This window comes from Bubalus kerabau, chromosome 17 (genome assembly GCF_029407905.1).
Source record: "Bubalus kerabau isolate K-KA32 ecotype Philippines breed swamp buffalo chromosome 17, PCC_UOA_SB_1v2, whole genome shotgun sequence".
NCBI lineage: Eukaryota > Metazoa > Chordata > Mammalia > Artiodactyla > Bovidae > Bubalus > Bubalus kerabau.
The window spans coordinates 29,496,766-29,507,664 of record NC_073640.1 but is presented as its reverse complement, the minus strand read 5'-3'; the positions used below and the strand labels follow the sequence as shown (position 1 = coordinate 29,507,664).

Here is a 10,899-nt window from a genome sequence, read left to right as displayed (position 1 = left end):
TTCAAGCTGAAACTCCAATACTTTGGCCACCTGATGCAGAGAATCGACTCATTGGGAGAGACCCCGATGCTGGGAAAAATTGAAGGTGGGTGAAGAAGGGGACGACAGAGGATGAGATGGTTGGATGGCATCACCGACGCAATGGACATGAGTTTGAGTAGGCTCTGGGAGTTGGTGAGGAACAGGAAAGCCTGGCATGCTATAGTCCATAGGGTTGCGAAGAGTCAGACAGGACTGAGCCACGGAACTGACTGACTGAAAACAAAACAAAAAGCAAAAGCTCCCTTTACTCTTCCTCATTCCACTCCCCACCCAGGAATAACCACTGATGTCGGCTGAGGGAAATGGCGTATATTTTCAAATCTTTTTATACATTTATTTATAGGTAATTACAAATATAGTTCATTTCTCCTACACAAATGGTAACACACTGATTATGCTATCCATTTTTGGTTTTGTTTTTCTTATTCTGCACCTAACGATTAACAATAAATCTTTGAATCATTCCATATTAGTACCTAGAGACTTATAGTTTTAAAAAGCTTTGTGGTATTCCATACTCTTATTTGTCTTCTTTTCTATTGTGTCTAACCTTTTAGGACCTCATTAACCCCATCAATTAATATCTTTAAACATCCATCTCTGTACAAATTTTCAATATTCACCTGTGGAATAAATTATTAGATATTGGATCAGTGGGTCTATGCATTTTCAGTTTTGATAAATCTGGCTAAAATTCTGCTATCCATTGAGGTTCCAGCAATTTTATACAGCAACAAGGTATAGGAAGGACTTATATTCTCATCGTTGATTCCCTGGTGGCTCAGACAGTAAAGCGTCTGCCCACAATGTGGGAGACCCCGGTTTGATCCCTGGGTTGGGAAGATCCCCTGGAGAAGGAAATGGCAACCCACTCCAGTACTCTTGCCTAGAAAATTCCATGGATGCAGGAACTTGGTGGGCTACAGTCCATGGGGTTGCAAAGAGTTGGACATGACTGAGTGACTTCACTCGCTCACTGGTCTGTTTAAGGAGTCTTCTATCACTAATATAATGTTTTAAATCAAATTTTCCATTGCATGATTTTTCAACATTTATTTGCTCACGTGTCTATCAAGTGCCAGGCACTGTGCTAGGTGCTGGAATACAGCTATGAACAAGACTGAAGCAACCCTTGTGCTTATTGTACATGGAGTCCTTGGGTATCCTACAGGTATTTGAAACCACCAGATACTCAGTAAAAGTTTGCTGCAAGAGTTGGCGTCCAACCAAGGCAGGTGTCAAAAAGTATTTTTAGGAGGTTAGAGAAATCAGTCAGTCACAAAAAGACAAATTCTGCATGAGTCCACCTCAAAGAGGTATCTAAAGTAGTCAAACTCTTAGAAGGGTGGCTGTCAAGGGCTGGAGGGAGGAGATGGGGAGTTGTTTGACCGGTACACAGCTTCAGTTTTGCAAGATGAAAAACTTCTCGAGATCCACTGCACAGCAATATGCATAAATTTTTAACACTACTATGCAATACTGAACAACAACATGCAATACACATAAAAACGTAAATTTTGTTAAGCGTTTTTACCACTTTTTTTTTTTTAAGTTAAGATATGGACTTAGAAACATACTCACTCCACAGAGTGTGGGACATCTCAGAAGGCCACAGGCCTTACCACAACTTTTTTTTTTTTTTAACTATTTTTAGGCACAAAAGATAGTAGGAGAGATGGCTAGGAGACAACTCCGCGTAGCCCCAAGACGTGGATGACAACGATACGTGTTTTCAAAAAGTAAAAGAGCCACCAGTCAACACTTTCTTCTTACTTCTCCCACCCTGAGCTGGATACAGGTGACCACAAAATCATCTTTTTTTTAACCACAAAATCTTAAAAAAGATGTTTCTACATTTTTTTCTCCTGACAGCAAAGGGCATAAGTGTTCCTTCTGCTACCACTAACAGGGACTAAGCCAAACAAAGAACCCAAGAGTTTCCTATTTCTCCGTAAGGGGTGCCTTCTTCCAGAGGCAGAACTAGACGGGAAAGTTCTGACGGGAGCATGAGAGGACTAAACGGGACTACGTTCTCCAGAATGCATTGCTCTTCCTGGGGCGCCGTAAATGAGGAAGGAACGCTCACTACTTTTGCGACAGGAATGGGCTGAGGGGGAGGACTACACATCCCAGGATGCAAAGCGCCAGAGCTCTAGTTAGAGCCTGGCTTGCTTGTAGCTTTCTCGTAACCGGCGTTCCCCGCCAAAGAGACGCGGGGGAGGACGGGAATGTTTAAGATTGGGAATCCCCGTGGTCTACTGGACGCTTGACACTTCGAAAGAGGAAGGAGAGTACTGGAAGGCTGTTTTTCACTGTAACTCAGAGTAGTTACCTCACAAGGTGGAGAGGGCTTAAGGGCCCCCTCCTTTATTTATTGCTTCTCAGAAGCTTTACCAGACCCCCATTGGTCGAGGACCTCGAGGGCAGGTGGGAAGTCCGTGAAGCCCCAAATCGAAGTTATCTGCTTCTCCCCATTGGCCCTCGCCTCGAGCGCAGGCGCGAGGGCGCCGACTCCGGTCCCTGGGGACTGGTGAACGGCAATTGGCCAAAGCCCGCGAAGTAGGAGTCTGGATTGGTAGTTGCTAGCAGGAGCCTGGTTTCTTCCTTGACTTCTGCAAGTGATAGTGTGTGATTGGTTTAAATCCGCGGGCACCTGTCGGTGATTGGGCGGGAGCCACAGGCGGGATGCGATCATTGGCTGGTGCTGGGTCCATCCCTCCTCGGGCGGGCAGCAAATGATGAAATGGGAACGGGGAGGGGAAAGGCCGCGACGTGAGCGCGCGACCTCCGGCGCCATTTTGTAGAGAAACAAGCGGAGTTAACCGAAGAGGGGGTCTAGGAGAGCCGGAGTCGGGGACCCAGGAGTTTCCTGTGTCCAGCGCCGCCGGAGCCGCTTAAGGTGTGGTGGGCTGGGATCGGGTGCCGAGGCCGACGGGCGGTGTCAGCTACGGAACGCGGGTGCCGGTGCGGGAAGGAACGGGGGTGGTCCCGGGGCCACTGGGAGCGTTTCCCGGGGCTCCGAGGTGTGAGGGGCAGTCTGGACGGGGAAGTGGCGAGGCGAGAGAGGGCAGACTCTTTCCCATCGGCCCGCGGAGTCTTCGGCTTCTGAAGAGAAGAGGGTTTGGTGAAAGCTCTACGAAACCGAGGGCAGAGCGCGGAATGAGACCCGGGATTGGCCCCCCCTTGCCCGGGCCTGGAGGCTCTGAGGGCGGCGTTGGCGGCACTTGGGTCGGCTGGGGCCTCGCTTCGCGCGGACTGCACCCTTCGCAGACTCCACGAGCTCCTCAACTGCCGGAAGGGTGCTGCGGGCTTCGGCCTCGGAGGCCTAGCTCCGGGGCGGGGGGCAGGGGCGGGGGCGGCGAGGTGCCCGTGTTCGGAGTAGTTGCCGACTCCGGGTTCCTCTTGGTGGACCTGGAGCTACCTGTCCCCCTCCCCCGCCGCCCAGCACGTTGTCAAACCCCGGGTGTTTCTGGTGTCCGCCGGTGGGAGGGGCGGGCGGGAGCGAGCACTTCCTCATTACTTCTTGCCACAGGTTTTGTTCCACTCGCGCGCCCGGGCGCTCACTCAGTCTCCAAAGTCGGCCCCCACCCACCTGGCTCAGTGTCTGTTCTGTAGTAGCGGTGCTACTCGCCCAGGAGAAGTGCCCTCCTAGTGAGCTGAGCATTTGGGAGGCCTCAGTGAGAGATACTATGGGTCTCCAGGGGGGTTACATAAGGCCAAAAGCACAAATGTTCTTTTTCAGTCCCACCCTCTCTGCAGATTTCACCCAACTGGGTTCCCACAGATGAGTACCCTTCCTAGGATTAAACTTTAATGCTTGATCTCTGTGGATTTGGAGATGTGTTTAAAATAAACTTTGAGCAGAAAGCTTTTCCCTTTGAAGTCACTCAGACATCACATATTTTAGGACTCTTTAAAGTATTTATTTCCTGAAAGTATTAACTCTTAGTCTCCCTTTTTATTTCTCTGTAATTCAATTGCCTTGGGGAGTTTAACAGTTAATAATTGAGTGAGTATAGTTGAGTACTTTTGGCGGAGAAAATTCTGAGTGTTTGCCTCGTGACGGTCCGTTTGATAGTAGGGATACACGGATGGAAAAATGATTGGACAAATAAAAAATCAGGAAGTAGGTCAAACAGATTAAGAACAAACTTGTTTGTGTAGAAGTATTTGGGTTTAATATCCTCAGGTTGTCATGTCTATCCTTCCAGAGATTTGGCAGTGTAGTATTTTAGCTATTAATAAGATATATGGTAACAGTTTAAATTATCCTGTTTTAGGACATTCCAAATTGTTACCTTGTCTAAGAAGAAAATGAGCCGATGATGCATAATGTAGGCATCTAGTTGTGCTTTGAAATGGTAGCATGCTAATAAAACTTGTTTGGAGAGTTGGTCCGTTTTCAACAAGTGAAGGGTCCCAATTCCTTCCGTGGAAACAAGGCAGAAATTTGACCATCAATAACAAAGTCTTACCCTTTCTTGCCTAAGATTGTAATATTAGCAGTCTTAAGGCACCCTTTCCTGGCATTATTGTGGAACAGAAATGAAATGCTTTTGGTTCCTAACTCAAATGGATCTCTGGCTTAGCCAGAGAGAAACATAGTCTCTTAGATTTCTGCTGGGGTTTTAAATACTGGTCTCTTTAATATGGATCTTGTCAGGCTAAGTACTGTAATGTCCTTCTAACTTTGGGTTAAGTCATTAAAAAAAAAAAAACAAACTCAGAGGACAGAAGAGGAAATGCTTATTTCTTGACAACATGCTTAAAGACTAATATCAAATTATCCTTGAGTGTTGCTTTTTCCAAGTATGTTTTTGGTTAGATCCTGATCTAGTTATGAGAAGTTTCTTTTTAACCAACTTAAGTTTATGAATTTATGAACTTGAATCTTTATTTCATTCTACCGTGTGACAAATCTTTGTTACTCAATACTATGGAAGAGAATTTGTCTACAGTAAATTGGATGCCCAGATGTTTCAAGACACTTACTTTTGGTAAGATGTTTATGATTCTTGAACTAACAAAATTTGGAGAAGGCAGTGGCACCCCACTCTTGCCTGAAGAATCCCATGGACTGAGAAGCCTGGTGGGCTGCAGTCCATGGGGTCGCTAAGAGTCTGACACAACTGAGCGGCTTCACTTTCACTTTTCACTTTCATGCATTGGAGAAGGAAATGGCAACCCACTCCAGTGTTCTTCCCCGGAGAATCCCAGGGACACGGGAGCCTGGTGGGCTGCCGTCTCTGGGGTCACACAGAGTCGGACACGACTGAAGCGACTTAGCAGTAGCAGCAGCAGTACCAGTCATAAACTTGGTATTTTTTTTTTTTTTTTGGTAAGAGAGCAAAACTAACTTGAAAGTCATTTAAAAAATATTGGTCAAAGCATTTCTTAACTGGCCCTCTGTCCAAACTGAACTTCCTGCTGGGAAGTTTCAAAATGGCATCCTACTGAGTCTTATTTTAAGACCTTATATAAAGAAAGATCCTGCAGTTCCTTTCCTATTTGCTTACAATTTTTAAGAAGCATATTTCAAAGCTAAAATGGGCTCAAAACCTTTGCATCCTTTATGTACACAATAGTTAATTTTAAGGTACTTTTCATTCATGTATTTGCAAGAATGTAGCAAAGCGAATAAAACAAATTATTCGTTGAAAAACTCGTTGGAGAAGTCAGTAGATATGTAGACTTAATTTGAAATCTGTGTTGAGATATGAAGGAAATAGAGCCTTTGGGAGTATGGAGTATAGGTTTGAGAAATGCATTTCTGGGGGGAAAAAATGCATTTCTGCCTCTAGGCTAAATTAGAATGTTGAATGATATGTTAAAGTGTCTGCAGTGGAGGTGTAGGTTTTGTTCTTGTGGGTTTTTTTGTTTTTGTGGTGTGGACTAATTATATGAAATGTAAAGTGAAAGCATTATTTTGAAAGATACCATTTTATTGCTCTTAAGCTTCATATTAAGAGCTCAACACTTCCCCTTTTAGATAATATTAGTTTGAAAGTTTGTCACCTTGGATTTAGAGCTCTTAGGTTTGAAATGCAGCGTTACTGTTAATTTTTTTGTGAACTCATAATCAGAGTAGTTCCTTCTTTGTTTCAGACCCTGTCATTTTTTCATTATCTTTCTAACTGATCTCCAGTATCTTTTATTGGATTTCTTTATTACATAAATAATACATGAAAATGTAAATGATTCCAGGAATACAGTTAGTTCTTTATATTAATGACAAATTGTCTACTAAGTCATTGGTTTGAATCTAGGCATTCTGTACTCAAGTTTTTCAGTACCTTGACCTATCACTGTGTAAGTATTGATCCCTCTGTACTCATAGCAACATGTTACTAACTTACAGTGTAGTTAAAAGATTGTTGCAGAGTGGTGTCCCTATTATCTGGAGTGTCATCATCTGTAGTTAACAAAACATTACCATTCCAATTTGTATTCACATGTACTGTCTATAATCTTTTCCCTGATTTCCCTAAGCAAAATTAATTTCTTCTTCCTCTTGGCTCATTTCACTTACCTGTACCATATATTGATTTGTAAGTTTTCTATCCTACTTTGTAGTAGGTAAGGAGTCTCTCATTCTCCAAACACAAAGCTTCCATTTGTTACACTTGGGTAGATTTATAGAACATGGCGTTCTTGGAAAACCATACACCCTGGTTTTTGTTCTTTGAGGGCACAGGCTGTTTCTCTTCAAGCTACATATACTTATAATTCAGTTGACATCTTTTAGAAAGTTAAACTTTGAAATCTAGTCATACAGAATTAATGGTATGTTTAGAAAATTGAAGCCCAGGAAATTGAAGTGACTTCCTTAGATTAGTGTTAGACCAGGTTTTCCTACTCTAGCCTACTGTTGGTTCTGTCTTGCCATACTACTAAAGTACAAGGAAGACTTTGATCGTTCATCAAAAAGGTGAGGATAATCTATGATCAACCACTTATTTTTGGAGGACAAGATACAAGATTTGAGTTTTTCATCTCTTCAGTGTGAAAAATATAAAACTCAAGTATGACAGAAAGATAGTCTTCTCTCTTACAGTTATTGAAAGTGGGCATTACTGAACTTCAGTGTAATAAACTTGCATTTCTTTTGAGGCCTTCAAAGGATGAGCGGCTTAAAAATTTTTTTTTTTACTTAAATTTTAAAATGTTCTTCACTGTAAATTGAATTGTGACAGACATTTGAGTAAGTTTTCTCTTGGTGTAGTTAGAGTTTTAAGGTATAGCTCTAAGAAGAGTTCTCTAATTTTTTTAGCAGTCTTAAATATATGGCATAGCTTTGTAATTTTGCACATGTTACTGGGAAGATGCTTCTGAATATTTGATTTCAGATCAAGAACTGATTCTTTTCTGATTTTGGAGTAAGCATGCTTTTTGAGATCTTTTCACTTTTTCCGTTTTTATAAATAAATTGTTATTTGCTAACACTAACAATTGTTTAAAGTATGCTGATATATATATTGGAGAAGACAATGGCACCCTACTCCAGTACTCTTGCCTGGAAAATCCCATGGACAGAGGAGCCTGGTAGGCTGCAGTCCATGGGGTTGCTAAAAGTCGGACACGACAGCGATTTCACTTTCACTTTTCTCTTTCATGCATTGGAGAAGGAAATGGCAACCCACTCCAGTATTCTTGCCTGGAGAATCCCAGGGATGGTGGAGCCTGGTGGGCTGCCGTCTGTGGGGTCGCACAGAGTCAGACACAACTGAAGCAACTTAGTATAGCATAGCACAGCATATGCTGATACATGGATTGTATTCTTTTAAAAGTGTGAAGAGACTTTCCTGGTGGTCCAGTGGTTGAGACTTTATGCTTCTACTTCAGGGAGTGCTGGTTCAGTCTCTGGTTGGGAAACTAAGATCCAATGTGCTGTGTGGCCATAAAATAAATAAAATTGCGAAGCTATCCACACAAGGCTATTAAATGTTTTTTAAGTTAGTATTAAGGTTCCATTGCCTTGAGTAAAATTGGCATATTTGAAGTGACATAGTTGTGAAGTAAGTCAACTGTTGATCAATTTGTTTTTATCCTTGGCAGAGCTTTCATTTCAAACCAATTTATTACCTGTCGACTCTTATACCCTTGAATATTTCCTTATTCCTTGCCAGGTGGGTTCTAAGAAAGTTTTACGCTAAACCTTTCTAAGCCTGGAAATACATAATTTGGGGGTCTCCACAATTTGAATTATTCATGCTGGTGCTCTTTGTTCTTTAGGTAATGAAGAGATATGTATACCATGTATAAATAGTCACTATTATGGCATGTATTTTAGGAATAATCCTCTTCCCTTTTCAAACAGTTATGCTAGAGGTTACAGAAGTTGAGATTGTCTGTCCAAAGGTAAAATTTAAAAATTCCTTGAAAGTATTTTATTTTGATTTTTTTTTTTCATTTTTTTTTTCATTTTGATTTTTGTCTTCTCCAATCAGTAAGCCCTCAAGGACTTTGGCAACTACAAAATGTTGGTGTGATAAATTGCTTTAATATACTAACCTAGTTTTGGGATATGTGTATAGCTTTTCCTCCCTCTCGTGGAGGTCATTAGTGATCTCCTAGTAATTCTGATAATTTACAATAATTTCTTTTTTATACTGCCGAATATATGTCATAAAATCCCTTCCCCATGGTTTTCATAGACTGTTACTGATGTGTTATCAGTTGAACGATGAATCTAGAAATAGCTAAACTCCCAAGTTTAGCTATTTTTAAAAAATGTTTTTGGCTTTTTATTCAGAGGCACAGCCTGGCTAGATGCTTCTGACAAAGTGTTCTCACAAAGTTGCAGTGCAGGTATCCATAGGCCATAATCATCTTGTGCCTGAAGGATAGTAAGAAGGGTCTGAAGGGTACAAGCTTACTTATGTAGCAGTTGTCAGATCTCAGATCCTTGTTGGCTGTTGTTTAGGAGATATCAGTTCCTCACCATATTGCCCTCTCCACAGGGTTACTCAAAACATGACAGCTTGCTGCTTTCTCTCAGAGCACAGGTTTAGAGAGGTAAACAAAGCTGAAGTCAGTCTTCATGTAACTTAATCTTGGAAGTGACTTTCTAGTCTCTTATTTTGAAGTCACACTTAAGGTCCAGCCAACACTTAAGGGAGCAGATTACTTAAAGATGTAAATATTAGGCGGAAAATATTGGGGTTATTTTAGAGGTTGCCTGCCACAGTGGACAGATTCTTCCTGGGAGCTTTCTTAGGGATGTTATCTGTTGCTAGGTTTTAGTTATTACTATTGAGTAGAGAACTCTCCTTGGTTTCTGATATTAATAACTCTCAGATTTCTTCTACCTCTCTGTCCACTCTTCCCTTTGTGAGTTCCCCTCTTTTTTCCCTTATTGAAGTATAGTTGAGTTATAGTGTTTGTTAGTTTCAGGTGTACAACATAGTAATTCAGTATTTTTATAGGTTATACTCGATGTAAAGTTATTATAAAATATTGGCAATATTTCCTATGCTGTACAGTATATCTGCATAATAGCTTGTACCTCTTAATCTCCTGTCCCTATCTTGCCCCTCCTCCCATTCCTCTCCCCATTTAACCACTAGTTTGTTGTATCTGTGAATCTGTTTCTGTTTTCTTATATTCTTTTTTTTTTTTTTTTCCAGATTGCACAAGTGGTAACATACAGCATTTGTCTTTGATTTCACTAGGCATAATACCCTCTAGGTCCATCCACAGTGTTGCAAATGGCAGAATTTCATTTTTTTAATGGCTGACTAATAGTCCATTTTATATATATTTATATATGTCCATTATATATGTGTGTGTCCATATATATGTAAATAGACACATCTTTATCTGTTCCTCTGTTGATGGACATTTAGGTTGCTTTGATATCTTGGCTATTATAAATAATGCTGCAGTGTGCATTGAGGTATATGTTTCTTTTCAAATTAGGGTTTTCATTTTCGTTTGATACATACCTGGGAGTGAAATTGCTGGATCATGTGTAGTTCTGTTTTTTAGTTTTTGAGTTCTTTTTTTTAACCTTTCCATAAGTTCTAAGCTTCCTTAGGACTCTGTAGGCCTGTCTTATGTTCATTTCTGTAATTCTATGCTATCATCGAAAGCATCACTACGAACAAAGCTAGTGGAGGTGATGGAATTCCAGTTGAGCTATTTCAAATCCTGAAAGATGATGCTGAGAAAGTGCTGCACTCAATATGCCAGCAAATTTGGAAAACTCAGCAGTGGCCACAGGACTGGGAAAGGTCAGTTTTCATTCCAATCCCAAAGAAAGGCAGTGCCAAAGAATGCTCAAACTACCACACAATTGCACTCATCTCACACACTAGTAAAGTAATGCTCAAAATTCTCCAAGCCAGGCTTCAGCAATATGTGAACCATGAACTTCCAGATGTTCAAGCTGGTTTTAGAAAAAGCAGAGGAACCAGAGATCAAATTGCCAACATCTGCTGGATCATTGAAAAAGCAAGAGAGTTCCAGAAAAACATCTATTTCTGCTTTATTGACTATGCCAAAGCCTTTGACTGTGTGGATCACAATAAACTGGAAAATTCTTCAAGAGATGGGAATACCAGACCACCTGACCTGCCTCTTGAGAAACGTGTATGCAGGTCAGGAAGCAACAGTTAGAACTGGACATGGAACAACAGACTGGTTCAAAATAGGAAAAGGAGTACCTCAAGGCTGTATATTGTTATCCTGCTTATTTAACTTCTATGCAGAGTACATCATGAGAAACGCTGGATTGGAAGAAGCACAAGCTGGAATCAAGATTGTTGGAGAAACATCAATAACCTCAGATATGCAGATGACACCACCCTTATGGCAGAAAGTGAAGAGGAACTAAAAAGCTTCTTGATGAAAGTGAAA

At 41.4% G+C, this 10,899-nt stretch overlaps 1 protein-coding gene across 8 annotated transcripts in view; it reads left to right on the top strand.

The window, feature by feature from the left end:
- The first annotated feature begins 2,762 nt into the window (after positions 1-2,762).
- CNOT1 (CCR4-NOT transcription complex subunit 1) overlaps positions 2,763-10,899 on the top strand; it is an 85,416-nt gene continuing 77,279 nt past the window's right edge. For 5 of the 8 annotated variants that reach the window (XM_055552284.1, XM_055552285.1, XM_055552283.1 and 2 more), the window contains exon 1: positions 2,764-2,941. The gene's annotated coding sequence lies outside the window, so the exon portion shown is untranslated. Of the gene's footprint in view, positions 2,942-10,899 lie in introns of all 8 variants that reach the window. The other 3 variants (XM_055552279.1, XM_055552280.1, XM_055552278.1) reach the window with 1 other exon arrangement.